We start from the raw sequence: 26,714 nt of genomic DNA on the forward strand, positions 1-26,714 counted from the left end.
ACCTGGAAGCAAGAATGAACAGTGAACAGAAGCAATTTAAGATTGAGAAATGGGAGTCATTCGTTTCCAGTCCCTCTAACACTAGTTAAAATTGCACTGGATTTGACCCGGGTAATCCTTGTATTCACATATGGGGAAAAAGGTGGGGTTGGATCTACATTCATTAACATCATGATGATACTAATGTGTGAGATCGTTCATGACAAGGGCTCACCCAGAATGTGAGGAAATGTCTTCAGGGTTCGGACTCATCTCTACTTAAAGTCACCAGCATCTCTCATCTTGAACCACTCAGAATCTGAAAGTCCTTCTTCAGGTTGAGCCAGAATTAACTAAGCACTTTCATCCTTTGAGCAGTTCTAAGATACCAATGGTAGGAATTAGTATCACTATGTTATGTGTCACTGAGAAAAAGAAAGGACCAGCAAATTATACTATGACACCATGTTTTCTTACCTTGTTAATTACCACAGTTCTCCATAAACAGGAAGCCTCTTTCTTCTCACTCAGTCTTACTACCATTAACACATAAGCATGATTGCAAAATTCCCAAACGCCTCTACTTTCCATCCACTGATTCTACCCTTATTCATCTAAATGTCTGCTTATTCATTCCTACAAACACCAAACACCAGGCATTTTCTCTAGCATCAGAGATTTTTAAAAAATGATAACTAAAACAAACAAACACGGTGACTTCAATAATTCAGAGTAAATACGAATAGCAGATGAAACAGAATATGTTAACGATGTAGCCCAGCCAGAGCGTGAGGGGTATCTTCCTGAGCGCAGAAGAAAGTTAGAAACCAGGACTGAAAGGGAATCTAAGTATGGTACCCAGAGACTTACAGATGGCCAAGGTGAGGTTGGGTCGGCTCCACACAGAGCACTTATGCTTACAGATAAAATGTCTTCTCCATCTTCTCTCATCTTCACCTCTGTCTTCTTTTTGACAGCCATGATATGCTGTGAAATTTGATGTTCTCACTATCTATAAAATCCCAAAATATTTTTGAACATATGCTATTATATTGTCTTCCCCTCTTCAGCCTGTCATTCTTCCTATCAAGTGTTTCTAAAATTGGGAGGTGGGTTGGTGTGAGAGGAGAATTATTTTTTTTGAAAAATATGGGATTGTGTGTTTATTTTGGTATAGTCTACCTATTTAAAAGAGCACACCAAGCCGGGCAGTGGTGACACACTCCTTTCATCCTAGCACTTGGGAGGTAGGGGCAAGTAGATCTCTGAGTTTGAGGCTAGCCTGCTCTGCAAAGTTTGAAGAGAGCCAGAGGCAGAGCTCCTGCTATCACTTGCAAAGGCACAGATTTTGCCCCCAAACACTACAAACAATATTAAAGTAAAAAGACATACGATCATGTTAAATTTCTTCCCTACTAATCTGTCTGTCTTCTCGTTATAATAGCACAATTTTGGTTACCAGTCTACCAAACTTGAGTTATACATATAAAAGCAGGCAAATTCATAGTCTTCAACAGGGCATTGAACAAAAAGTAAAGAAAAAAAAAAAGAAAGAAGTCCATTCTATCTGCCCTGAAATGCTCTAAGTATTAAAAATATCTTGTGTAGGTCAGTGACATTATTGCTATGCATTTATCTCATTTGTCCTGGCTTACTGTAATCTACCTAGAGTAATGAGTCAAATATAATGATCAAGAGGGAAATATCTTAAGGCAACGAGGATCCAACTTTAGCTACAGTGTTAGAAGCTCTCCCAGGGCTGGGGATCTATAGAAGCACATGCAGTTTGGGTGAATTTGTCTGACCTCATATTGAGATGTCTATAGTGCTTAAAAAAAAAAAAAAAAAAAAAAAAAAAAAATGGGAATTCCACGGAGAGTTCCTGTCTCTTTTGTTTCGCTTCAATGGTACTTAGAAGTCACTAAAGTTCCTTCTTACCCTTTTAATCATGTTCCCAGCTTTCACTGACACGTGTGAGTGCATGTGCACTGAAACATTGAAAGCAGATGTGGGAGAGGGCCACGTGTGCCTCAGTGAACTCTTCCCCAACTAGTGTTCACCATATTGATGAATCTTAAGCAAAGCTATGGTGCTTTTCCTAACGATAGCACATTTCGGATACAGTTTACATCAAAATGTCAGCTCTCCCCTGCAACTGCAGTTACAGATGGTTGTGAGCCACCACAAGGGAGCTGAGAATCAAACCTGCAAGACCCTAGGGAGAATAATCTGTACTCCTTGAAACAACTGAGCCATTGGTTCAGCTTTTGTGATTATTTATTGACATGTATCCATATTACAGACATTGTCTGTCATCTGAAGACAGACTTAAGAGAAAGTGTGCCATTGTTCATCAAAGTTAATATCCTGGGCTGAAGAGACGGATCCGGTCAGTAGGTAACGTATTTGATGCATAAGCTTGGGGGCCTGAGTTCAGATCCTCAGAATCCGAGTAAAAGCTGACTCTTGCAGCATACAAGTAGTCTCAGTGCTGAGCAACATAGACAGGCAGGTCTTTGGATATCACTGGCCAGCCAGACTAGCCAACACTTGAGCTTCACATTCAGTAGGAGATGCCGTCTTAAAAATAAATAAAGTGAAAAGCAAATAGAGGAAGGTACTGGGCATTGACCTCTGGCTTACTGATACATAAGGACACACAGAGACACATACACACACACACACACACACACTCACACACACACACACACACACACACATACACAGGCGTCATGGTCTCTGAAGGAAGTTCTTTTTTTTAATGAAACTTTACCAAAATAAGATGGGATGTAATGTCAGCTGCAGAATATAAAATAATGGCATGCCCTGGCCCTGATAAACTACTCCAAGGTCACCAACCTACTAAAGAAAACATAGGGGCCCAGGAAATGCAAGCTTTTGTAAATTGTCTTTTCCATCCAGGGACACTCCCTAAGTGTGCCTCTTCACTTTGATCCTAGAAAAGCCAGGGTAGCCCTGTGAAGGCACCAACTTCTCCTTTCCCAGCCCCAGCTTCTTACGGGACCCCTTGGGGAAGCCTGAGCAACCAGAGCTATTCTCCAGAAACTATATGGGGAGGGGAGACAAAAGGAGAAAGTTGCCAATAGGCAAGTTTCTGGAAGTAGCCATGGGTGGTGCTGTTGGCCTTGTGGACTTAAGGGCAAGGAGGGGGCAGGTGTAACGAAAGATAAAGCAACAGCAGACATGAGGGGGTGAGAATGCCTAAAATCGGGGTACCCAGGCCTTCTCGGCTTCTAGACCTTTCCAGAATCTAGCTACAGAATCTAGCTCTCGAGCTCATAACAATACGTCATGTACTGAGGAGGATTTTCACATTTGTTCAGTTCCCTCGGACTCGCTGGCTTCTGTGACTTGCCAAGGTGTTCCCGTGTGCCAGAGAGCGAGCAACTCATAACAGGGCTTCACAGTAATGAGCAGTGCTCAGTCCCCTGCCTCTGAAAGAAGGATGAAATAATCCTGGAGATTCTGTATCAGTATCATAATTGAACATGAATAGTCATTGTGGTAAATGTCAGTAGGAAGTCTCGAGAATCACAGAAAGTCTTTTAGAATAATATCCTGGGGTTGCGGACGCCTACATGTCACTTACTGCTGCCACGTGAAACTGCTCAGGAGCGAGCTGATTGTCCACTCTTAATAAAATGAGGTTGTTTAACCACCTTTGATGTGTCGCTTAATGGACTTTGAAGGGTAATACATCACAAACAATTAAGAGATTTTTTTTCCTTTGTGAGACATTAACTGCTTCGATGGGTAGAAAAGCTACTTCACCATCACCCTTCATACAGCATAAAATCAGTTAATCTATACACCTGTCTGCTAGAGACAACCTTACAAAACGTGTTTGTTAACATACTTGCGCATGCTCCTTCATTCATTTATCACCACACATGTTAGTAAATTATATCTGCATACATACTTTGTGGATACCCTGGTTGGCATATATACATCTGGGTATTTCGCCTCTTGTCCCTTCCTAGTTTTATTACACAGTGATAGACACAGTCCTTAACCTTTACTGTGCCTTTATCAATCTATTTCCTCTGTCCTTTCTGGCAAAAAAAAAAAAAAAAAAAAAAAATCATATTGGCAGAAGAATCCCATCAAATGGCCTATAAGAACACTTTGTGAACTGTAAAGGACTATGCAGACATACCAAGGTAATCTTTCAAATTAAGAAGTCTATAACCTGAGGAATGAATGACTGTGAACCAGCTGTTCCCCTCCCCATCCCTCCTCCACAGCGGCAGTTCAAATGTCCACATGAAGGGAACAAGTTCAGCCTCCTTTCTGCAAACTGAAGACATCTATCTCCTCATCCCAAGGATGCCTTTCCAAATCTTGCCACCATCCATGTGCAGAACATCTGTGCTAAGACCGGTTCCACAGTACAGTTCTTTGAAGCACCGGCTGCCTGGAAGAAACACTTTGATTTGGGCTTCATTAAAATGCCTGAACTTTATTAGGGACACAAAAGATTTTCTAGTAAGAGCTCTCTTGGGAAGAAGACCAACCTTTAGCTAGTTAAATCACTCTGAAGCCAAGTGGCTGGAATGTCATTAGAGCACCATGCCATGGAAATCTTGCCATGAGCTTGTAACAGGCAAGAAACAGCTGGCTTGGGTCTGTGACTGACCCGGGGTGAAACCATTGTGGTAATTAGATTTAATTTTCTTAATCCAGCAGTGCTTGACTGCAACGTGTCTGCATCTCCTACGCAGAAAAGTCATGATTCTCCTTTAACAATGCTTTGACGTATTTAAGACTTCTGCAGCTTAGTCCCTTCATAGAAGAAGCCACTTCTTGTCAAGTATAAGGACACCCATCCAGACAGCTATGTGTATCAAGGAGTTTAACGTAGACTAATGTTATCTTGCTTCAGTAACTTCCCAGAAAGATCTCAAAAACATTAAACACGTCTTAAATATCAATATACACCCTAATCTGCTAGTTCAGTGTTTCCTGGTATCTGCTCATTTAGAAAGACGGATCAACCAGGAAGACATTGATGAGCCTGGGGCATTTGGATTTGAACCGCTTCTACGCTCTCGGGGGCATATGGCTTCATGCTACAGCACTCTGGGGTTACCCACTCCGCAACAGCGCCAGAGCTCCTGAAGCTACCAAAAAGGAAAAAAAAAAAAAAGTGTTCTTGAAATGAGAAAGCAAAGACAGGCATTCATGAATCTGTCTGCTCGCGTCTGTTTATACAGAACAGCCGTCGGTATTGTTACCTCAGAAGACCGGGGTTATTTTATTCGAGTGCAGGTCTTGAGTACTGTCTCCCCCAAACTGGCTCACAGCGCCACGCGGTACCGTGTCGTGTCCCCAGGAATCTTAATTGCCTGGGCTATTAGAAAAGAACATCCGACCGTTGCTGGTAATTGAACACGGTGCTTTCTGATAGCTTAAAAAGAAAGATCAGATAGAGTCACACAAGTTCTCAGTATATCTTAAGCCGTCCCCCCACCCCTAAAAATATATAAGAAAAAAAAGAGGAAGGGAAAGCCTGGGGCTGCGGGAGTGTTCCAGAGAGCTGAACTGCTCCGGACTTCAAACACTGGGAGTCTGTCAAGGGGAGGGGGCGGGCGGGGGCAGGCACTGGGCCTCAGTAACAAAGTCCTCCTCTCTTTGCTCCCTCCCACTTCATTCACTTGCAAATCAGTGTGTGCCCACAAGCGCCAGCTCTCTGGAGCCGTAACCTTCCCATCCCGAGAGCTGCAGTTCCAGCCACAGCAGCAAGAAGCACTGAGCCGGAGACCGTGGCGGAGGCAGGAGCATCCTGGGCGAGTGGCAGGGTGTCCCCAGGAGCCGGAAGGCAAACCGAGGTGGGTTCGGTCTCTGTTGCCAATGCGGGAGCTTGTGCGTGCGTTTCCTCTCTCCCTTCCCTTCTCTTTCTTCTTTATACATATATATTATTTTAATTCCGTAGCGTATTGATGGAAGCCAATCAGAGAAAGAGAGTGGTCCTCTGCGCCGGGTGTGTGCGGTGCACGGAGTTGGGAGGGATGCTCAGCCCGGAGCTGGGGTTGCGGGCGGGCGGGCGGGCGCGCGAGTCCGGTTGCATTGGTGGCGCTGCTGCCCCTGCCCAGGACCGGCGCCGCTTCCCGGGGAGCCTGGGCGCCGTTCCTCCGCCGCCTGGTAAGACCAAGCCGCCTAAGGGTCTGCGGGAGGTGGCAGGGAACAGTGGGGACAAGAGAAAGATGCCGACGTCCTCTCCGCCGGGTTGGCTGAGGCGGCCAGTCCAGCTCCAGCTTTGCAAAGTTGGCTGGTCAATGACCAAGGGCGCTAGTGAGTGCAGGAGCGGCGGAGCCTTTTGGGGCTTGATTGATTTCCACCTATCCAACAATACAAGGGTCTGTGTGATGACTGTTTGGGCTGAGTTACGGGGTTATTTTTTGGCTTTGAGAGTAACGCAGAAATTAATTCAGGTAGACGGAAAACTCTGGAATGCTCCCAATAAGGCAAACTTACAGAGATGGTTCGGCTGAGAGAACGAGCTAAAGAAAACAGTTAGCTCGCTTGTTCCTAGCAATGCCTTCAGGCTTTCTGTGGAGCAGAAATGCTTAGGTTGCAAGGCAAGTCCGACGCTGGACTTCGAAAATGGAGCACACTGTCCAGGGAAAAGTCATGTGGAAGACGTTGCTCGCTAGTGCTCTTCCAAGGCTACACACACACACACACACACACACACACATCTGAGGAAGAATGCCTTCCTCCGACTGGAGAGCTGGTCTGGTGCGTCTGATGTGAGGTGTCAGATGCAAGAGTGGAGTCCCAAGGCGTTCCTGTGGAATTTAATGAAGGCGGGTTGTTGCAGCATCCTATACTGCCGCAGAGCTGGGGTCACTTCTTCCGTAGTTATTCGCCTGCCAAGAGTTACGGTCCATCTCGAGATGGGAGATGCGGGGCGAGGTCAATGTGGTACTGAGAAATGTTGTCGCCGCTCCAATAAAATCCATATTTTATGGGAAGTTACGTGAGGGTCTTTGTGTATGCAAGGGGCTGGTTGCCTAACTTAACTACTACTGAGAACATTCAAAAAACCAAGAAGTTTAATCACGTGGAACATTCACACATTTCTCTCTCCCACTCATTTTTTTTCTATGAAGACACTTTTTTTTTTATGATAGTCACTGTAAGCTCCATCGGTCTGTGTCACTTCACTTTCACTTACTGAAGTCACACAGTGAGAACCAGAAAAGCTATTTCCTTTAACAGTGTGTCTGGGGTGTACTTCTGTGTTGGGGGGATGCTAACTATGAGCTTTCCTGGTGGTTAATTATCCAGAAGGGGGGGTGAAAACTCCTCCCTGCGATTCTAAGGGAGCCAGAGATGTGGCCAGTTAATGCACAACTCCTCAGAGAACGAGTAACAGAGAGTGAATGTGGGCCAAACCTGCCTTATTTTCTTTCTGTTCTTGCTGTTAGTTTTACCTGAAAAGGGAAAATCCTCCGGATTCTTTCTGCTTGGAGGGGGTGGGGGGGTGAAGGTGGAGGCAGAGGAGAGGATGACAAACACTCCTCCCAATTGAGCTTGAGCACAGCCCTTTGTGTATGAGCACTTGCTGTGTGACTCTGTGTTTGGTGTTCTGGAGAATCCGAAAACCAGTTGTGGCCAGAAAGGGGATATGCTAAAGCAGATAGCTTCATGACGTCATGGAGAGGGCAAAGTGCGTGCCAGAGGCCATATTTTTGATGCAGAGCTCAGAAACTTAAAAGAAATCTAACAGAGAACAACTGTGTCCCACCCTCTCCCTTTTCTTTTGTGTGTATTCTAATTAACAAAGTGAAATAAAAGGTAGACCCCTTCTTATCTGGTTTTAAGGTTTGTGCCTTACTTTGGAAGCAAAGGAAGTAATCAATTTCTTCAGAAAGATACAAAGTAACAGTGCATTGCTGAGAGAAAAATGCAGCCGGATGATGCGACTCTCCTATATTTGTCCACAATCACCTTTTGCTGCCATTAGGAGGAGGAGACGGGCTAGACTTTCCAGGGGGACTTCCAGTCTTTCTACTAGTTGGCTTTTACACCAATTTATTGCAATTACGTTTCTCAATGCTAACTCTGCAAAGATGATATATGGGACAAAAGCATGTTCTATCAGATTGTCTACTATCAAAAAAAAATTAAAATAAAACTGTGTCTCACGTTCCCCACCCACTACTTCTACCAGCTTTGCAGGGGAAAACTTGCTGTGAAGTGCCCTCTTCTCTCAGGAACAGGACTGTCATGTGCAGAACGCCTGAGACACTTGCAAACAGCTGACATTTCTAGAAAGCACATTGGGAGAGATCACAGGCGTCTTCTTTACTGCAGCAACAAGTTAGAACAATGATTTCTGGATGTCTAATTAGTGGTAATTGGGTGAGTGCCCCATCCCAGGATTAAAACAGGGATAAACTGTGGCAAGCATCCACCTCCCTTGGGAAGTCTTGTGTGGGCTTCCTTACTGGTTCTACCTGCTTTGTATTTGCAGATGACAAGGTATCATTAAGACTACGTTTTTCCACCTGTCTCAGCTTTCTTGTTTTGTGTGGACGAACCTGTAGTGGACCGCTCCAGACCTCCTTCATGCAGTTCAATTGCAACACAGGATTTTGCTATGATAATTATAACCCATCTGCTTTTTCTTCATAGACAAGTTAGCACTGCCCAAGCAGAACCTTAATCTGCACATCAGATCAAAGCCATTGACTGCCATTTCTACAGTTCCTCTCATTTAAGGGACTTCTGAGGTTATTTTCAACTTTTTCTCAATATGTAGACTGTTGGTTATTCAAAAGTCTACATACAGTTCCAAATCAAAGAAGTGGCCCATTAATAATCAATCTACCACTATCAAAATTATACAAAGTTTTCCCATATATTTTCCTAGAACCTTGCCAAGGCTCTACTTCCTAAATACCATCTTATCAACTAATAAGAGTGAGCTTATAGTTATGACTCCAAACACTAAAGAATTCTCACCACCAAAGAAATGTTTGGAGAAAAGAAATACCAGTAAGTCTCATAGAGACCCATAAACATGCAAGCCTTGTATTGAAATAGAGGAGTCTTAACAGTAACAAGTTCCCATTCAAATAGGTGTAAGTTCCAAAGCAGTTAAAATGTACATGTGCCCTTGTTCTCATCATGACATGTTGTAATCTTTCTCTATGATGCATAAAAATGCCTTTTGGGTGACCTTTTCTGAAAAAATATTTGTTACTTATTTTCTTTTGTTTGTGTCTATATGTATGTTTGTGTATATGTGTGTTGTGTGTGTCCGTGGGTGTATCTGTGTGTGTTGTGTTTGTGTTATGCATGTATGTATAGGTGTGCAAGTGTGAGGCACCTGTGTGGAACTCAGACCGCTTGCAGAAGTAGGCTCTCTACTTCCACCATGTGTATTCCAGGGATCAAACACAAGTCCTTAGACTTGGCTAAAGGGCCTTCACCCACTGAGCCATCTCACTGGCCCTAGATAACCTCCATCTTTAAAAACTCCTCCTGGAACTTGGAGCAAGATAAGTTCCGGAAGGTGAATCAGCCTTTTCTGCTGCCAATCTGCAGCTTGCAACTTCCAATTTAAAAATCTGTTCTGAAGTTTGAAATGTGTTGCAAATGAGATAACACCCCGCCGAAGCCAGTGGCCTTGTCCTTGCTTCGTCACCACGGCCATTCATTGGGGTCCATCAGCATTAGGGTCTCATTTGTGAAAGTCACAAGCAAAGACTCAGTCGGAATTGCATTTTTTCATCCTGTCTGAGCCTAACCAGTGTCTACTGAGCCTACCTCATTTACTTCACAGAAAGGTGAGAATGCAGAAAATCAAGAGTTCTGTGGATTCACTTCACTGAATAATGTTTCTTTGATAGAAAGACTCAAGACCATTATGGAAATAAGAGAACGATAGACAAAAAGAAAGTTAAACATGTATGCACACAGGAGAGAAGGGAGAGAGAGAGAGAGAGAGAGAGAGAGAGAGAGAGAGAGAGAGAACACTTGTTTGTCCTACACTTAGTAGAACACTTAGTATGTCCTACATACTAATGAAGAAACCCAGAAATTTGGAAATGTTGAATTGATCTATTTTACTTTATCTTCACATTCCCATTGGGATTTCCATCTTAATTTTAAGATAAATGTGAGATTTTGGTACATTCTTGGGCATAAGCAGTAAGGGTTTGACCTTGCGCTTATAAAAAATTCATTTGCCTGTAGTTTTAAAAATTCCTCTCTAGGGCAAAGGTTCCAATTCTCAAAGCAGTCCTTTGAGAAACCTTGGATTTTCCCTAACTAACCGAATATAGCTAGAGAACACTGTCACCCACAAGGCAGCCACAAAAGAAATGTGGGAGAAAGTGGAAGTAACCCTTCAAAAGAGTCGCCCCTTTTCAAGATGGGAAACAGTCACACCGCTTTTATGCCAAAACAGTTGGGCCCAAGGGAAGCAACCTCAGTCAGTGGTCTAGCTGTTCAGGACTAGACTACTAAGGGAAGTTCCAAGACTTCCAGTAAAAACACCTGCTGTATGATAATTATCACCAGAGTATCTCTGTAAATGATCAGTGGATGTGTCTGCAGTGGGCCCCATCTCCCATCCACGTGGGTTTCTAGAAATCAGTCCACTCTGTTTCATCAATATCTTGACATGAACGCCGTTGAGAGACAAGCTTGTCTAGCAGTCACACCACCTTACTGAAAGGTATGAAGAGAGTTTAATTAAAGTTAGGATGTTACTATTAAATATGACTTGCAGTATTTGGCAGCATAGGTTGTACGCTTCTCCTAGCAGGTAGGTAGGCCGTGTTCTTGTGGGAGAGGGCGATTTCTGAAGATGAGACCGCAATGAGAGTGCTGTGTCTTTCTATAATTCTCTAAGTAAGCAGGTCAGACTAAAGACTTTCAATAAACCTAATAACTTACAGTTAAGCCAAGTTAAGCCAAGACAGTGACATACAAAGAGATAATTTTTGTGTACAATGGAACAAAAGCATCAACATAGAAGAAAGCATGACTTTCCACATAGGATCTATCTCTTCTTCATAAGCCTAGTGCTTTAAGAATGATGGTGCGTTCAGCATGTTCACGCACACTGTTGGCTTCTACTGTGGAATGCAAAACTGAAAATCAACCTCTGAAAACATTACCACCTGAAGGAGATAATCATACCTTAGTTATAAATTAATCTTGGGTATAATGATAATTAGTGAGTCATTTTTAAAGGGGTCAGAAATTTATCAGAATCGTGGAAGTGTTTTCTTAGTACTTTAAAGACTCGCAGCTCTTTTTCTTCTCTTCTCTTTATGGTCCTAAAAGCCAAACGGGTGATTCTGTACTCTTTGAAGGCCTGCAACCCAAGTGTAAAATAGTGATTCAGACAAAACCAAAGTGAATAAAAGACCTACCTACTAAGGTAGCGCCCCACAACACCTCCATACTTGGTAAAAAGAACTTTTAAACCTATAGTATTGTTATTTATATGTATAGAGCATGGGATTTAAACACACACACACACACACACACACACACACACACACAAGAGAGACAGACAGACAGACAGACAGACAGACAGACAGACAGACATATTCAGGATGTTTATTTATTTTATGTATCTGAATGTTTTTGCCTGTGTGTATGCATGTGTAACACATACATGCCTGGTACATACAGAGGTCAAATAAAGGCATCAGAACTTCTGGAACTGAAGTTATGAGCTGCCATTTAGTCTGTTCTCAGGCTCTCTGCCATAGCGTTAAGTGCTCTTAATTGTTGAACCATCTCTTCAGCCATTGACTTCAGAATTTGTATGTTCCCAAATAACAGTACTAATAAATTAAGCCTTGACGGACTTTTCTATCATGTCATGCCATGTCCTAATCATTTTACTTTGGTTTTCTTTGTTTGGCTGCTTGGTCTTTTTTTTTTTGAAACAGGATGTCACTCTGTATCCCAGGTTATACTGGAACTCATAATATAGCCCAGGATGGCCTTCCATTTACAGCAACCCTTCTAACTTGTTCTATCTTGTACTAGGATTACAGGCATGAGCCAGTGTGCCTTGCTAAAATATCAGTGTGTGTGTGTGGGGGGGTGTCTCTTGGTAGTGTGGGGTCTACCTTGAGTCTCATACATACCAGGCAGGTCTACCACTGACACATCTCCCTGGTTTTTATGCATCATTTAAAAAAAAAAAAAACAGTAAGTCAAGAGGGAACTCTTTAATACTTGTTTTCCTTTTAAAAAGGCTTTACTCAGCCCTTTTTTAGTTTGAATTTCCAGGGAATTTCCCTTTGAGCCAAGCACTTAATGAATGTGCTGTTAGCAAATACTTGTGATGTCTTAAAGTTTAAAGTGTGACCCTCTCTGAGAAATACTGAACAGCAGAGGGCATGGGAATGCTTTGATTATTTTGACCAGAGCAAGGTAAGAGATAAGGCTGAGGAAGATGTTTCTAGGTTACTCAATTTTTAGATTACGTCTGGAACCATGCATTAGAGTTTATAAACGGTGGGAAAAGCAGCATAGGTGGGCTATTTGTCTGAACGTAATTATCTCCTCCTGCCGTCGGAGACAGCGTCATTGATGGAGGAAGCACACTGAGAAAGTAGCTAAAGTTGCTAACCATTCTTCTCTCTGATGGGAACGAACTGTCCAGCCTCCTAGTACCTAACCACATCAGTCCCGTATCATGACGATAACATCCCAAGGCAAATGGGATGCTGACTCTCGAGCTGAGTAAGAGGTATTTTATCAGGGTTGGGTAATCACTTGGTCAAGAAAGCACTTGCTCTGTGCCCATGAGGACTTCAGTCTCCAGCACTCATGTAAACAGCTGTGCACGGTCAGGACTGTGGTCCCAACATCAGGGTGCAAACAGTAGATCCTGGTATTTCACTGGCCACCCTACCAAATGTAATCAGAGAGCCAGAGATCCCAGCCTAGGAATACAGTATCTGAAAGAACAAGATGGGTGATGTCTGAGGGACAGCATCCAAGGTTGACCTCTACCCTCCACATGGGCCCACACTAAAAGGATGTATTTATATCCTTCCCTATGTAATGAGTAAAAGAAAGTCTTTGTTCTTTTATAACCATGTTACTTTATAATTATCATTATATAGTATTTGCTCTTAATGACTTTAAAAAAAAGAAAAATAAACAGACAAAGAAGCAGGGTCTTCTGTAGCCCAGGCTGGACTCAAAATCCTCATGCATCTGAGGATTGCTTTGAACTTTTTCTCACCTGTCCCTACCTCCCAAGTGATGGGATCTGCAGAAGGCATGAGCCACAGTGCCTGGCTCAGAACATATTCCTTTCCAAGTAATGTTTCCCATGCACACGCATGCATACAAATCCACAAATAGCAAAGGAAAAGTAAGATGGTGAGAGCGGGAGGAAGAAGCTCCCTTAGCAACATAGCTGTTGTCTGTGACCGACTGACATGGGTGGGTCACCATTACTCTCTGTTCTCTTGCCACTTTTAAAAAGCCATGTAGTACATCCAGCCTCTGACGCAGGTTTGCTAATTAGATGTATAATCAGATGGTGTGAGGCATGAGAAGGAGCTTAGAGGCTGCATCCCATACAGGCCATTTACAGAGGAGATAACTGATAACCAGGAAGTAAAGGGGGCTTATCTGCTGATGGGCCACATTCATTTCGTTCTTTAATCTGGCCCTTTTGTAGCTTGATTTCTAGTCACTGAGTGTCATTTCTCTTTGCCACTTCTACTTAATTCTACCATTAAGAAAAGAGGACCCACATTTGTTGTGGTTTGCATTCTGCAGAGGTGTAGGCATGACAACTTATTGATTAAAAAAAAATATAAGATTTTGTATTTCTATGGTTTTTTTTTCAAACTCCTATCTCCAAGAAAACAACTTTAATATCTCCTTCAAAGTTTGGTTCTGTGTTTGGGTGCCACTGATGTGCTTTGAGACTTGGTTTATTTGTAACAACCTGATGGCAGTTTTGAAAGATCCTTATCCAGATAAATGACTCTTCCAGATATTCAAAATCAAGTATTCATCTTTCAGAAAGTAAATTTACTGCTTAGTGATCAGATATGAAAAATAATGGCAACCTTTTCTGTATTTCATAAACCTCCATTTATTCTATTTTAAAAACTCATACAATGACCTTCCTTTGAAGTTAAAATGTCAGTTCTTTCATGAAAGTGTATGGATGGATAAATTATGCTAGGTTTTGCCTTGGCAAGATTAAAATCTGGCAAGCAACTCAATGTCAACTCTTCCCCCTTTTAAAAAATAAAACCGTTAATGTCCCATGAAATCCAAAAGCCTTATGACCAATGGGTTGTATAATGAGTGTCTTCATATTGAAAAATGAAGCCTCCTTCACTTCCTTCTTATATGGATGAGCAAAAGATAAAAGCAACTTGTAATTACAGAAGAGACAAGAAGACTAACTATACAAAACCATTGAACTAACAGGTATCCTCAGGTCCTATAATTACAGAATGCATGGAGATACAGCTCAGTGTTAGAACTCTTGTCTAGCATGAACAAAACCCTAGGTTCAGTCTCCACTACTGAAAAAAAAACTATAGATATTAACTCTAATATTTGCAACCAAAGTGATCTTTGACTATATTAACATGTCCTCTAAAAATATGATTTTCCAAGCGGATGGCTAGAATGTGTCACAAACAATTAATTTTTCCCACTTGATTGTATAATGGATTATTCAGCAAGCAATGACAAGTTTTAAATTTATGTCTAATCTGATACGCAAGAGCAAACACGGCTCATCTTAACCAAATACATAATAAAAGAGATGTTTTTTTTTTCCATGAAAAGAAGCTTCATATACTCGTGGACAAACAAAAAAAAAAAATCTCGAAAGTGTTGAGTTGTATTTTAATGTATGCATTTTTGCTTTAAAAACTGATGGCCCTCCAGGGTATAATATAGCTTTCATCCATGAAAGCAAGTGTATCGTGCTTTTAACCACAAGACTAAAAAAGAATTTTATTAATCTATCACCCATCCTGTAAAATATTTGAAACCGCTCAATTTCACATTCAAATGAAATGCTCTGAGTTCTCCTTAGCAACATGGACTAATTTAACACTGATCAGGCCAGTGTGTGGTCAGACTAAGAAATCACCAATGCAAAAAGACAGAGCTAACCAGGACTGCTATGTCCTTGATGAACCCTAATATGGACCACATTAAGCTACTGTGTCTCCTAGCAATTATCCTCAAATTAGACTACTTGCTTAAAAGTACCTAGTTGGGATTTTGCCAGTGTTTCATAAAGAATTAATTCTACAAGGGAGACTTTTGATGCACCAATGCAGCCAGCTTCACTCACTGGCTTCACTCTTTTTATCAAAACAAGAGATGTTTGGAGCTGGTCCCAATTAAACCAGCCGAAATGAAGTAGGATCACTTACTTACTGCCCTCGAGAGAAAGAGACTCTGCTCCATCACCTGCAAATACCAAAATGCCAGCCATGCAGCAAGCTTTGCCTTCATAGGAGGTCTACTGACCAACCAGTGAGCTGGTTTTGAAAGAAAATGGAAATCTGCCAGACACAGATCCTGGATCTACATTAAGAAAAATAATTATAGAATTTATCTTAATCATGTTTTCCCCTCCCCCAGTTCCTCCCAGATTCTCCCACCTCTCTACTCACCCACCAGCCTTAGCCTTATGTTCCTTCTCTATCTCTTTAGAAAGCAAACCAACAACAAACAGACAAAAAAACAAGAAGCGCACAGGCAAAGAAACTCTTCAAAGACACAAAAACGAAATTCAAAATAAACAAGCAAAAGACCTATAAAACAAACAAGCAAACAAAAATGTCCAAACAAGGCAAAATAAAACAAAAAGTTTACAAAACACCATTGACTCCGTTTTGTATCAGCCAGCTTCTCCCAGAGATGAGGCTTGCCCTCATGTCTGGTTAGTGTATCCAGGACTGTCTCCAATGCAATCCTTGGAAAAAACTGATTTTTCTTTCGCCAGTGGGTATCAATTGCTGATAGTATACTCCAAATATCTTTAGAAGGAGCACTGTAGTTTATAAAACAAACAATAAACACCCCCCCACAATTTTGAATTGAATTTAAATGGATACATTTTTTATGTCCTGAAAAATAATGAAATCACTCCACAGATGGCCACACAAGAGGACTGGGCAGTGTGTGACATGGATGCTGATGACCAAAATTACCACTTTCTCCCCCAAAAAGGATACTAAATGGACAGTGGCTTTATTTAAAATACATAGTTTAGAGCGGCATAGGAAAATAAAGTGCTCTCAAGCAACTCAATTGAATGTGATCTAATGAAAGAGTTTAATGTGGTGGACAGGAAGAGAAGACACTGTTGAGAGACAGAGCGAGATTAACTGAGCACTCTAGAGTCAAAGGTGGATTTGCACCCTGATGCTCTGAGCACACATAGCTCATATGCCTGCTTCCCTATTCGTCACCACACTAAAATGAGATTTTTTAAATGGCTTGCTTTCTCCTTCTTTCTCTATGGGATGACCTTTCCATCATGGTTGACTAGAAATACCAGTCACAGAAGACAAAGGGCAAAGTTTCTCTTCTTGATAATTAAGAAACGTGTGCTAACATCCATGATGTACTGAAAAAGTACTTTAAAGTCAGGAATGAAATTTTGGACTGTGTTAAACTCAACAATTCCGAGAAGCAGCCAGGAGGCTCCACGTGCTAAGGAGATGCTTTGCTTGTCAAATACTTTCCAATTTAAGTTTCACCTGATTGACAAGTGTTCCTAAGAATGATATTCAGCTGAGAGGTTTAGGAAAATTCATTATTTGACTCTTTCCACAGTCAAAGCTCTTCTGATACAAATAGGAGATGCTTTATGGAATAGATAAATCTAGGCTGGGGGATATGAGAAAATGGTTTTAAAATATTGCCTTGCAGTCACGGGATCAGAATTTTAGGACGAGGGCAGGCAGCACCAGGGACAGAGCACAGAGTAAGGGCTCAGGAAATACTGGCTGGGTGAAATTCACCCGCCAGCTACAAGAAAATTCTGATTTATTTTCCTTAAAGCTCATTGATACTAGTGGAAATGTAATTTTTCGAGCCTGTGCTGATGACTTAATTTTTAATAACAGACTCCTCTTTAAGAGAATCTATTTCAAAGGGAACTCCATCAATGGTATCTTGAGAGCCACAGGTCCTGAGGTTAACAGGCTGCCCAGCCTTCAGAACGAAGCCACCTGACCCTCTCCTTCCTCTTGGTAGACTCCTTATTAAAGTTGATATTAACCGTTGTTGCCTGAAGCCTGATTAACAATTTATGCTTTCCTAAGCAAATTATGTGAGTCGGTCATTCTGATTTAATTTAATTCTTAATTTGTGTTTGGAAACAGAACATATTTCTAAGTTTATGCTTAAGTATGTATTTGAGAAGTCAGACTTAATGTATACGGTGTCTTCCTGAGAATATTTACTTTTACAGTTTTAGTGCCCATGGGTAGACTATTTTTCCTATGAATAACTAAGACAACTGCTTACTTGGTTAGGACACGACTCTTAGCCTCTCATTGAAATGCCCCTCTGTTTTGCTTCTTAAGAGAAAGAAAATTGGAAGGAACAAAGTAGATAATAAGTAAAAACTATCACTCAGAGAGCATTAATACCCTAAAGATCATTCTAAAAAATTCTTAAAAACTCAAGATTCTGAGGTAGATACTGTCAGGCTTCCTGGCTTACAAGATAAACCTGGAAAGAAAGTGCTTTTGTGCTTTGCTCCCGGAGTCCCACTGCTGGTACTTACAAGGTAAAAGTTATATCCTGTGCTGTTTTAACTGTACACTATTTCACCCATTGTGCTTAATATGCAAGAATATATATACATATATATATATATATATGCATATGTATTCAAATAATGAGTGGGTATTTAATAAATTAGATAAATAGTAGATGATAGTGATAAACACAGGTAGATAGATTCACATGTATGTGTCTCAAGTACAAAAGTAAAAGCCATACAGGTTTTACACACACACACACACACACACCACCACCACCACCACCACCAACAACAACAACAACAACAACAACAACAGCAACAACAACAACAACATAACTCAAAATCAGGAAAAGAGAAAAACAAAACCCTTCCTCCCTTCTGCCCATCCCTCAGTCAGTACACTGGTCTGATCTCTAGTAAGTTAGGCAAACTAATCATAACCCAAATCAACCTATTTCAGCCTCACAAAGGCCCCTTTTGCTCTAGGCCCAGCTCTTCAGTTTAATTTGAATCAATCTTTTAATCACTTATTGTTGTTCCCAAGGGAAAGCTGGCAAGAGCATTTGGAAGGTTCAGATTCGTCATTCATTAGTTAATTCATTCCATAATATTTACCAAGACCCTCTCTGCTCAGTTCTGGAGGTACGGGCAGAGATAATACAACACACACCAGCCATGTTGGGGAATGGGTTTTATTCCTCACTCTCTATCTAAGGTCAACAGTATGTGTTTCCATGGAAAGCCTCGGATGGTAGGGGTTATATTGTCTATTCTCTCCACATTTACATCCTACAGGAATACACAACCAGCTCTTATCTTGAGTAACAGTATGATTAGCACTGCTTACCCAGCATGCACTGGTGCAGATGTCTGAACATCCTTCCCAGCTCCAAAAACAGCATCACATCCATCCTCACCACCAAGAACCCAATATGGTTTTAGGTTTTCGTCAGTATGTCTTAGAATATTTTCATGGTCTTCCTCTAATCTCTACCATTTCTGCAATGAATGATTTTTTTCATAAAAGGGGGAATACATTTTATTAAGAAATTATTTTATGCAGAAAACTAGAAGAAACTGAAAATTTATGATAATTGCATTTTATTCGATTCAATAATAAACATTTTATACAAGGGGTAATGGTACCTTACGCTTTGACATTATGTTGGTTTCCATAGATATTCAGTATTTAATATGACTTAAAAGACTTTCTGGAAACTTGTGTAATCAATAGATAGAAATTATGTAAGGAATGAATGGATCATTTTATCTTTTGGAGTCACATAAGGTGGAGACAGTCTCACTTCTTACAAAGGCTGACTCAGTACTACTATGCAGCCCATGCTAGTCTTGAACTCATCATCATCCCCCTGCCTTGGCTTCTTGAGTGCTGGGATTCCAACATGGGTCACCACACCTGACTTGAATTGGGTCTTTTAGTCATAAAATAGATCAGGATGATGACCATTGCTAAATGTGGAGTTGAATATGCTGAACACAAACTCAGTGCATGCTTACCCAGCATGCACTGGTGCAGATGTCTGAACTGCTGACTCCCCCTGCCCTTGCTCATCTTCATTTGGTTGCATTTCTCACCAGGGGAAAGGTCATGGGTTTTTTTTCTTCTCCAACCTTTGCCTCCCGTCCACATTTCCATTTCGTTCGGCACGTTCTCTTCATTGTCTACCCTTCCTCTCAGTGCAGCTGTCCTACCCCCTCTTCAGGAGCCTCCGCAGGCCTGTCTGTCTCACCTACTGCATCTTGAGAACAAGGCGACCAAGTCGTATTTCTAGCTCTTAAGATCTAGCAGTGCTTTGGACAAACAGCAAGAACTCATTGAGTGTTGGTTGAAAGAACAAATGGAAACCGCTCATTGTGGAACTTTGGGCTACGTTTATACACTTTTACATTATTCGTGTTGGATGTTAGCTTCTTTTCTAGTAATCTGATTGCCTTCAGATGGATTGAGAGGCTGACCCCTGCCAGTCTTCTGAGCTGTCCACAGAGGCACTCATTGGAGGGTAATCTCCTCCTCTCCCTCTCTTCATCTCTCCCGCTCTTCCTCTCTCCTTTCCCTTTCTCTCTTCCTCTGTCCATTCATCCCTCCTTCCCTCCCTCCCTCTCCCTGTTCCCAGCTCTTTCTCTCTCTCTCTTTTCTGATGTGAACTTGGTACCTTTGACCAAATATCTGAAAATCAGTTACAGATCCTAACTGAACCATCTGCTAGCAGAATAATTGAACATTTTATCTGAAAGTTATTTCTTTAGTAAGTCTACCCCAAGGTGTAGAATTGTTGCGTTCTTTATTTCTGTGCTTGTGTTGGAGGCTGGCTATATGTTTTGTTCTCCTCCCAGGCACAGACGAGTATGATAAACCTTGGTTATCTTTTGGTTTATTATCCACCCACAGTCATACATCAAACCAAATCTACAGAAGCATCTGTGGAAGACTCTATGCATGTGTTTTATGGTCATGATCATTTTTCCTTCCAATTTCCACCTGGTAAATGTTTCTTTAGTTACCATAGGAGGTCAAATACCAGATCCTGTGTGGCTTTGTTGTAACCTTGAATGGAGCTGTGCAAAAGACACCCAATCACACTTGACTGATTATGTAGTCCTGTTTCATTCCTTAAGTGGCAGTCAGTGCATAGAATTGGACCCTCATGAATACTGTTTGGCACCAAATACACAACATCTCAGCCCTGCTCCATCTTGGCACAGCAAAAATGTTTCATAAGGTTATGAGATGAAATGAATGAGATTTGGGTGGTGTTCCTTTATCCTTCCGTTAAATGTGCTATCCATCAACCTGAAGGCAAAGGTGCACAAACAATTTTAAACTTACTAAGCATTTAAGCAGAGAAATTAGTTTTATTTTTGTATCCTTAGATTTCCTGGAATAAATTAGGTACTATATTTCCTTCAAGCAAAGATTTCAGTTGCATCTGACAGCTATGGTAAATTATAACTTTCAAGAAAAGGGCATAGAAACTTTGGTGCAGAGACCTTGGGACAACCGTTCCTGGTGATGGTTTTTTGCCAGGGGCACCTTTCTGGTGAGTGGCACTTTCGATCAGTAATATTATTCATTAACACAAGGAATCTAAACTGGTTTAGTGAACTCTCCTCCCATACCTGACCTCCCAACGTCATATAAATACAGAAATTAAAGGATGCTTGAAAGTGATTAAGTTAGTGGGAATAAAGAGGAAGCCAGTATGTGACATTATTCAAAGGGAAGGCATCAGAAAACAGGGCTAGCTGGTGTCCCAGCCTCTTCAGGCTTGGTGCTTTCAGTCTATGTATTAGGATGATGTGGGCCCCGGGAAGAGAAAACCTTGTCTCAAACTTAAGAATAAGTGAAATTATGATTTTACACAAGAAAGTGCTGGTGAAATCAGCTCCAAGATGAGTGACAGAAGAAACAGCCCAGGGTCACTCTGTCCACATCCTGCTCCACACAGCATCAAAGTCAGCCATCCAGTGATTTCCTTCAGAGTTTAAAATGTTGGCCGCCGGCAACTGAAGGTATAAGCTTTCTTATTCCTGCCTAGCTGAAGGGAGTGGGGGAAGAGAGACATTTCACAATTAAAGATTAAGGGGAATGCCCCTTGGTTCTATTGAACCAACTCAGGTCACGTGCCGACAACTCTCCAATACAGTAATAATTTCTGAGATTTTCTAGGTGTTACCTGGCTTTGGAACTAAAGATTCTACATTTGTAATCAAGTCCTCCATGAGGTGTGTCTGTGTGTGTGTCTGTGTGTATGTGTGTCTGTGTGTGCGCGCGTGTATGCATGTGTGCGTGCATGCGTGTGTGTGTGTGTGTGTGTGTGTGTGTGTGTGTGTCCATGTGTCTTTGTGTATCAAAAGAGGACACTTGAATAAAACTAGTATTTTATTAGAAAGGAAGAAGAGCTGAAAAGAGACTGCTGGGTAGCCAAGCTGATCAGTCTGCCATGATTCAGTCAGAGTCCGTGTTGCTGTGTGTGAAATACAAACATTAGGAAAGTGGGGAATTTGATGGCACAGGTTTGACACACCACTGCTCCAGAGGTAAAGAAGAGCCGGCCCACCTACCCTTGTCCATGAGTGACAGTTACCTGCAAAAAATGGCAATTTATAGCAACACTTCACCACTTGAGCAATCTCTGCTTCTATCTTTTATTTTAGTCGGTGCCTGAAATGGGTTTTTGCTCTGTTTGTTTTGGGAATAGACTGACTAGAAATACATCACTGTCCAAAAGGAAAACATTTTTTTTTTCATCTAGGGATTTGAGGCTTAACTAGCTGGAAGGGAAATATAATTTCAGTTTGTTCTCATGGTCTCTTCTAGAAACTAACCTAAAGAAATTCAGAGGACACCCCGCCATGTGAGCACTTGCGATTTGGCTTTTTCTAACGTCTTCTGTAGGGTTTTCTTAAGCAATGTTTTTGCCTTGAGCTCAGTCCTGACCACTGAAGCTTTGAGAAACTTTAAAAAGGTGTCCTTTAAAAATAGCACCAGCAAACAGTATTCTCTTTTTTTTTTCTCATACTATAAATATCCCAAATCCATCTTAAGAGGGCTTTTTTTTTTTAACCCTTTGGGGCTTTATTTGAAAGACAAATGAGTTGAAATGTAGATGTTTGTCTGAATCCAAGTCAAAACACTCTGAGAAATAATTACAAAATATAAAACAGAAGGGCTCTGAGTTCTGTCCTTTTTGTACTGGGTAACTTCTGGCAGAAGTGGAATTCTTGAGTAGCTTTTAGCAAATGTGTTTATACGGATGTGATGTATGCCACACAAAAGGTTGTTCTCGAGATGAGTGAAATCGAAAGAGAAATGCTTGCTCTTACCTGAATTCCTTAGAGCCTCTGCAACTCCTTAGATTCCTCTGCAAAGAAGGTGAGTTTGCCTCTGTGCAAACATAGCTAAAACAAAATGTTTGGGTTTGGGTTTTTCAGCGAATTCTATAGCAGAATTAAAAACTATATCCATCAACAGTTCCAAAAGATGAGCTGTTCGTGAAATCTGGAGATGGGGGGGGGGGCATCTTTATCATAGTACTTTGTGTGACAAAGCAAGTCTCAGAGGGACTCTATAGAAACAGTAACTACCCTGTAGATAGGTACTCTATACTGTGAGGGATAACTATCCTATAGATAAGTACTGTATATTGTGAAAGATAACTAAGATAATGTCAAAAAGGATTTTAGCTTGACGGACAAGAAGAGCAGGAGGATCTGAGTTCAAATTCTCAGAAACCATTTAAAAACCCTGTAAACCCCATGCTGGGGAAGGAAAGGCAGGGAGACACCAAGAGTCTGCTAATAAGTCAGTGTAGCCAAATTGGCTAACCCAGGTTTGATGAGACACCCTCCCACTCTCAAGAATAAGGTAGAGAGCTATTGAGGAAAATATAAAATGAACCTTGGCCTGCACGTGCACACACATGGACATGCGCATGCTCACAAACATGTATACATGTACACAGGTATATACACATGCACGTGCACACATGTGCACACATGTGCACACACATACACACATATACACATGCGCGCACACACACACATGCATGCACTCACACAAACAAGAACTTTACCACTGTGCCTAGCATCTAAGAGACACCCCTGCCTGTTATTAGCAAAGTTAGCTGTTTATTTGCTGCCACTGTTGCCATTATTTTTTTCCAATTTTCCAATCAACCAACCAACAAGGGGCATTTTAAAATCATCTTTCAGTCTTTTAAAAAGATTCCACTTACTGGAGTACTCCACCACATTTTTTTTTTTAGTGTTGCAACTGAAGTGTTTGACTGGGGGGCAAGATGCCCACAGTTCTGCTCCCTGAAATGTGTTTGGGCTGACACAGCCACGTGCCAAATGCAGCTTAAATTCAGAATTTCCTCAGAGCATCTTCTGCCCTATTCCCTAGAAATCGACTCTGCAAGCTGGGCTTCTCATCTGGACTTGTGGAGGTGTGAACCCACCACAGCCAACATGAAGTAAAAATGGGAACTGAGGGTTTGGTTGTGGAGTTTGTTATCTTGGCCTGGAGCAGTGCTCTGGCCTGTTTCTCAGGCCAGCAATCACATGGTGGTATCAAAAGTGCATGGCACTCACTTTGAGTAGAACCTGCACACGCACACAAACAAAAACACCAACTTTACCACCAAAAATGTCTCCAACAAAGTGGAGAAAGTGCTATCATTCTAGAAATAAAGACTATGGCTGGAGCCGCTCTTGTAACCTAATCCTATACCCCCAGATACCCCCTCCCCCCCCATAAATCTTATTTTTCCAATAGTCATTCATTCCTTTACCATTTCTTCTTTCCTTCATTCTTATTTTCAGATAGTACTTGTTGCTTCCTCACTGTGAGGTAATAAAGATGGATTCGGCAAAGAGCCTGACTTCACTCCCTCCCACAAGGGCCTTATATCTCCAGGAGAAAGTCTCAAAAGGAATAAGCATTCTGAATGCATCGTCCTTAAATCAGAAAACACGGGAGATAAGGGCTGGTGGGAAAGGACGTTAGAGCACAAACAGCGAAACTGTAGAACGAAGGTTGTAATGCACGGATCAGAAAATTCTCCCAAGAAGCCCAAGTGGTAAACTTTCAAACAGAGTGCATTTACTGCAAAGGTGAAGGGCCTAAAGTTAAAACTATATCCCCAGTCCACACTCAAGGGAACCAGCTATGGATGTCTCTGTCCTACCTGGAGTTCAGTTAGAAAACATGTCCTGCTCAGCTTGGGACCTGAGGAGTACTGTGGGGGAGGGGGCGGTACTGGTACACTGATGGGTAAGGAAAGCCAACAGACTGTTAAAGAAGCAGTTGGGTGTGTGTAATAATAAACAAGTAAATAAATAAATAATAAATGCCGCTTAAACAGGTTTACACAGATGTGAGTGTAAGTCTTTCCAACAACCTCTACAAGTCTCTGTTGAAAACTGTTTAAGAGATACTTTCTTGTTTTCCTGCTGGACTGTCAGTTGGCAAATGCCTCTGGAAAAGGGGTCTACTTTCTAAAACACTACTAAATAATGTCGGTCAAAAAAAATACCTTTAAAGCGATTTGCTGAATGGCACCTCACTCTCTGCACCTCGCCCTCCCCAGACCTATCTGATTTGCCAATTACTTCCTGCAGGAATCTCCTGCACTCGTGCTGACATCTCATCCTGGCAGGCAACTGCCAATTCTCATTGAAAAATGATTACTAAACATTTCAGCACCAGCTCCAAGGAAGAGCTCCCTCCTCTGCCCACAGCCCTACAGAAAATCCCATTGTTTCTCATAGGCAAGGGCCCAACCCCTCTGCTTCAGATCTCTGTCCCAAGAGGCTTTGGTGGGTTCTGAAACAGCGCGCGGAGGGGTGGATATTGTTAAAAATCCATGGCCTTGGGCATCAGAAAGATGCATAGAAAAGCATCTTTGCCAAAGCAGAGATGGGGGAGGGAAACCTGGCCAGCAGGCTGGGAAAAAGCCAAACACACACTACAGTCAATTCAGAATGAGGTCTGAGGTCGTGAGAGCATGTCAAACAACGCAGCCATTCTTGTTTTAAACATTTTTTTTTCAGGATTAAATTCTGTGGGCCATTTTCATACATCCTAAGGAGAACAAAAAATTATCTACATATTTTTAAAATGCATTAATTAAGTTTAGGCCTGACACTGAAGAGCAACAGTCTCTGACCTTAGCCCCAGCCTCCAACTAGGGAATTTGGATAAGGCTAATGGCTGTCGTACAATCAGATCTGTGTCACATATTGAATATAGGTCAAAGGATGACTGCTCCCTGCAGAAAACAAAAATAACCTTTCGGAGACACCATTTTATATTAGCATAAGCCCATATGCTTAGGCTCAGAAAGACGTGTTGTGTCTAAGAGGAAATCAAATCAGGAGAAAAGCATATTCGAACAAGGCATTCCAGCTGTGCAACCACATTTCTGTAAGCTTTTATTTACTGATTGGAGATAAATCTTGACCTGAAATTCATGAAAAACTCTGAGCATGTCCTGATAAAGTTTTGGAAACGCATATGAATTTGAATCATTTTTGTTCGGCTACTATCAAAATGTTTAGCTTCAAAATGTTTTAAACACTCTAGTCCCTGCAGGAAATCCAATTGAATTGGTCACAGATATGAATGGTTAGATTTAATTTTTTTTTTTATCCATTTGATACTGTGGTGCTGCTGTTCAGGAGGTCTCTTACCCCATTTGAGACAAGCCAGCAAATCTTTCCCACTGTAAGTCTCACTGAGTAGTCTCTTGCATGATGAAAATCATCAATGTTAATATATTTTCAACCATAATTGTTAGCATATTCATCTTATAAACACCTGTCAGCTGCTTACTGATGCTGTATATGTACGTCACTTCTCTCTTTTTGAAAATACTTAATGACTTCTAAATACTTTAAATACTAGATCACATAGAATTAGATCCTTACTGAAGCATAATAAACTTGCATGGTTATAAACTCTCTGTTCAACCAGTATTCCAGTCTGGTTGAAAGTTGAAGCTTTGAAATAGCTTGTAACATTTTCTTCCATTTTCTTCCTTGTTTTGGCTAGCCACACCTTTAAGAATGAAGTGCAGAGAGTAGGTTATGAGGTACCACATCTACTCAGGGGAAACAAATGTTAGCTTGGGTCCAGTTTACTTCTACTAGGTAAGATAACTGTTGATTAGATCATATCAGTTGTTTTAACAGAGGTGCCTAATACATTCAACTTCTGACAAAGTTCAGTAAATTCAATCTATGTTTGTTATGCAGAAGATTCTTCACTTCTCCTACAGTGGTGGCTTCCATATTTGTATGTATAAACTAAAGGTGTGTGTGTGTGTGTGTGTGTGTGTGTGTGTGTGTGTGTGTAAGCTCAGTGGCAACTAAGTTTGGAAATCAGTGATCTCATTTGCACACCCACTAGCAACTTTGCTTGATGAAGTCATCCAAA

At 41.5% G+C, this 26,714-nt stretch overlaps 1 protein-coding gene across 2 annotated transcripts in view; it reads left to right on the top strand.

The window, feature by feature from the left end:
- The first annotated feature begins 5,697 nt into the window (after positions 1–5,697).
- Positions 5,698–26,714, top strand: part of Cdh6 (cadherin 6) — a 135,373-nt gene continuing 114,356 nt past the window's right edge. For both annotated transcript variants that reach the window (XM_034523614.2, XM_076916407.1), the window contains exon 1: positions 5,698–5,828. The gene's annotated coding sequence lies outside the window, so the exon portion shown is untranslated. The remainder of the gene's footprint in view (positions 5,829–26,714) is intronic.

This window comes from Arvicanthis niloticus, chromosome 19 (assembly GCF_011762505.2).
Source record: "Arvicanthis niloticus isolate mArvNil1 chromosome 19, mArvNil1.pat.X, whole genome shotgun sequence".
Lineage (NCBI taxonomy): Eukaryota > Metazoa > Chordata > Mammalia > Rodentia > Muridae > Arvicanthis > Arvicanthis niloticus.